At 42.3% G+C, this 4399-nt stretch overlaps 1 pseudogene; it reads right to left on the reverse strand.

Moving 5' to 3' along the window:
* Nucleotides 1–2941: 2941 nt before the first annotated feature.
* On the reverse strand, nucleotides 2942–4184 carry LOC127664608 (26S proteasome regulatory subunit 10B-like; annotated as a pseudogene).
* Between the last annotated feature and the right edge of the window lie 215 nt (nucleotides 4185–4399).

The following is a 4399-nucleotide window of genomic DNA, read 5'->3' on the forward strand; positions in this document are numbered from 1 at the left end:
TAGGTTGTTTCATCCGGTCTTCTGTATAAGCTGCAATCTGAAGAAGTAGCTTCCAACAGATATGCTGTCAAATACGTGCAAGCAGGTGAAGAAGAGTGAGCAATTCTTCCTTCTTCCAATGCCCTTATGTCCTGATGTTGCATTCCTGGATCTGGAACTTGCTTTGTCCAGGATGGCCTTGAACTCAGAGAACAGCTTGCCTCAGTCTCTGGGATTAAAGGTATCTTCTACTACCTTGCCTGGGCCTAAGCTTTTTTTTTTTTTTTTTAAGATTTATTATATTTATATGAGTACACTGTAGCTGTCTTCAGACACACCAGAAGAAGGCATCGGCTCTCATTACAGCTGGTCGTGAGCCACCATGTGTTTGCTGGGAATTGAACTCAGGACCTTTTGGAAGAGCAGTCAGTGTTCTTAACCGCTGAGCCCCATGCCTAAGCTTTTCGCAGACACTATGTCTTATGATCTCCATGTCAAGATCTGGGTCAGAAGCCCGTGTCTTCCAGCCTCAAGATCTGGGTCACAAGTGTCTCCTCCATTTTGGATTATAGTTCACTCCAGAGGCAGTCAAGTTGACAACCTGGAATAGCCATCACAAAAACTGTGGAGGATGAGGTGGACCTCACACAAGTGAACACACCCACATTATAATCTGATTTACAAGAAAATGTTCAAATAACTCCGAAAGTTTGAAAATGCAAGATTGGGGAAAAGGTACCCGTTTATGGCAGATAAACAAAGAAATCAGATAGTAACACCATATGTGGGTTGATTCCTGGACAAAAGTTTAAAATGACATTTTATAGCACAATTCCTGTTGAAGGGAAAAATAAAATCTATGCATCAAATAACACAATTTCACTCTTCATAGTAAACATAAGTAGGGAAAGGGAATTCACACACACACACACACACACACACACACACACACACAGAGTGGTTGAGATTTTGGTTTTGTGGAGCAGAAGGGAACAGTTAAGAGCACCAGCTGCTCTTCAAAGGACCTGAGAACCTTTATTCACTATCCAGCACCCATATGGCAGCTTACAAACATCTGTAACTCCAGTCCCAGGGGATCCAATGGCCTCTGTGAGCAACAGACACAGGCGGTGCATGGACTTACATGCAGATCAAACACCTGTACTCAAAAAATATAATACAGTAAAAAAAGAACATTGAAGTTGTAAAATAAATCAATTTGGTAGATTTTATAGGCTTCCTTTTGTTGTTTTCTTTTTGGTTTGTTTGTTTTGTTTTTTATGGTTTTTCTGTGGTGGTGTTTGGTTTGGTTGGTTTTGTTTTGTTTTGTTTTGTTTTTGGAGGCAGGGTTTCTCTGTGTAATCCCGGCCATCCTGGAACTCACTCTGTAGACCAGGGTGGCTGCCAACTCAGAGATCTGCCTGCCTCTACCTCTTCAGTGCTGGGATAAAGGATTGTGCCTGGCTTTTGTTCTATTTCTAGTTTCATAGTATCTAGTTCCTGTTTCTAGTTACATAATGTCTTAGCTCAATGAACTTATTCTAAACTTTCAATGAACACGATGTTTTTATGTGAGAAGTGGGAAGAAGAACAGTATGAGAGGGCGAGCTGCAGAGACAGCAAACATGGGGACCCCAACATGAATACGTTCTGTGGATTTTCCCAGCGATATTCAGCAGCCTAGAGTGGGGACAGCAGGGAGCAAAAACAGGACACTAGTTAATCCTAACCAAAATATTAGGAGGGCAGATGTTCAAGAAGAAAGCAAGGCATTTGGCACCTGGACAGTGGGTAGATCAAATGCCTTGGCATGGGCAGAAGCTGGAGGCTGGTGAAGGGGAAGAAGGGTGGTAGGTGCTTGTTCTAAGGTGGCAATTAGCATAATTTGCACAAACTTATCATTTGATTATAATGGTGTGTAGTGTGTCTAATGGTACTTTTATTGTTGTTTTGAGATAGGGTTTATCTATGTAATTCTAGCTGTCCAGGAACTTACTATGCAGACCAGGCTGGCCTTGAACTCACAGAAATCGTCTTGCCTCTGTCTCCCAAGGGCTGGGATTAAAGGTGTGTGCCACCATCCCCAGCTATTAATACCAATGGTGTCATAAAGGATAACTTTTGTTTCCTGGTGTATACATTTTTTAGGTTTGTAGTATATTTTTTATTTTTTGCTTTTTATTTTTTGTATACGACAGATAAAGCAGATTTTATTTTATTTTAAAAAAATATTTTATTTATGAGTACGCTGTTGCGATCTTCAGACACACCAGAAGAGGGCATCAGATCTTCTTACAGATGACTGTGAGCTACCATGTGGTTGCTAGGAAATGAACTCAGAACCTCTGGAACAGCTGTCAGTGCTCTTAACCACTGAGCCATCTCTCCAGCCCCCTTATTCCATTTTCTATGACAAGGAAAACGAAATTATAAAACAAGTCATAAGAAATACTATTATCTCGAGGCATTTTGAATGATGTACAAAATGCTCACAAAGCATATGAAAAGTATTTTCCAAAAATATGAAGAGCATCAACGTGTCTTTTGTAAGTTCTCTTGCAACAAATGCAACATTAACAAACATACAACTTTCTTCTGAACCAATTTAATTGAATTATATACTATCATGTATGTAATAAACATATGCATGTTGCTCATACATATGTTTGTTGACTTTTTGTTTGTTTGTTTGTTTGTTTTTTGTTTTTGTTTTTTTCGAGACAGGGTTTCTCCGTATAGCCCTGGCTGTCCTGGAACTCACTCTGTAGACCAGGCTGGCCTCGAACTCAGAAATCCACCTGCCTCTGCCTCCCAGAGTGCTGGGATTACAGGCGTGTGCCACCAACGCCTAGCTGTTTGTTGACTTTTAATGGGATCACTGCCAACACAAACATTATTTTCCTTAACTTCAGTCTTACATTAAGCCAATGTCTGTTATACAGCCGTCAAACCTTAGGGTAAATCACACAGGTTTGTAGTCCAATTTAGACTCTAGATTCTTAGAATCAGCCATCTTTCTGATGGCTTTCATGAAATCTTCCTGAACTCCAAAGCCATGATTGGCACGAACTGCAAACAAGCCTGCTTCTGTATGAACGTCTCTTGGGTACCTCTTGGGTGCGCTCCTCAGAGCCGTCTGACACCTTTACAATTGCTTCAGAATCTTCTTCACCGAGCTTGGCAGTAGGGCGTGGATTTTTTTCAACATGTCTAATTGTGCTTGTTCATTTGAAGAACTGATATGCATTTTCAACCTAATCTTCCTGGGCGCAGCAAAGCAGGACCCAGTGTATCTGCTCTGTTTATAGCCGCGACCATTTTAACTCTATGCAGGGTATCAGATTCATCCATTTGATTTAGTAACTTCATTAAACTTCTCTAAATCGCTGCCAGCAGATGCATCCTCAGAAAAACAGAAGCATTTATTTCATCCATATAAACGATACATGGCTCGTGATCCCTGGCGTATTTAAACATTTCTCTAATCAAGCAAGCATTTTCCCCAATGAACTAGATACAATGACCTTTAGGAAGCCGCAGTCCGGCTGGCGGGCAACGGGTCAAGCAGAGAGCGTTTCTGCAGTGCCTGCCGGTCTGTATTGCAAACAGCCCTTTGGAGGTGTTATCCATATACACTGGACTAACACCTTGGTTTGTAATCCTATTACTTCTATTAATTCCCAAATCTGTCCCGTCAGCCCTCCAATCTCAGGATAAGAAACATTTCCATTATCCTTATGAGACATATAAACCAGTGGCTCCAACTCTCCTGACAAATCCCTCCTGAGGGTTGGTGTAGTCATGTTCAAAGCGACTCTCCTTCCGGGTTTCAGCGACTTCTATCCAGCCGCCCGCGACAACCTACAACATATCCTGGCCCATTTGTTGCTTTAACGATGAAATTTTCTTCTGTTAACTGTTTGAGCACCTTAGCCACAATCTGTCCTCCACGTGGTAGTGCCTTCAGATCGTTTTCAGACTTGCACACTGCCTGGTAAGTTCTTTAGCTCCTTAAGCCGACCACCAATCTTGTGCTTTGGCATCTTCTTGCGGGAGTCCTAAAGCGCCTTATGTTTCAGGCCCACCATGATGAGAAGCCGTCGCTCATCCTGCTTTGTATTTGAATTTTTTTTATCATTATTTTTTACATCTGGACTGCAGTCTCCCCTCCCTCCTCTCTTCCCAGCCTTGCCCTGCCCCGACATACCTCCTCTCTACCCCTCTCCCCAGTTCGTTTCTTTGCACAGAAGGGCAGACCTCCTGCTTTTTATTTTTGAGACAAGGTCTCCTACCCAACCTGGGGCTCACAGTCTGGGCTAAGCCAGATGGCCAGTTCCTGTACTAGGGATGGGCATGTTGACCAGGCCCAGATTTTCTCATAAGGACTTGTATCCAAACCAAAGTCCTGATGCTTGTGTGT

Source organism: Apodemus sylvaticus, chromosome 14 (assembly GCF_947179515.1).
Source record: "Apodemus sylvaticus chromosome 14, mApoSyl1.1, whole genome shotgun sequence".
Classification (NCBI taxonomy): domain Eukaryota; kingdom Metazoa; phylum Chordata; class Mammalia; order Rodentia; family Muridae; genus Apodemus; species Apodemus sylvaticus.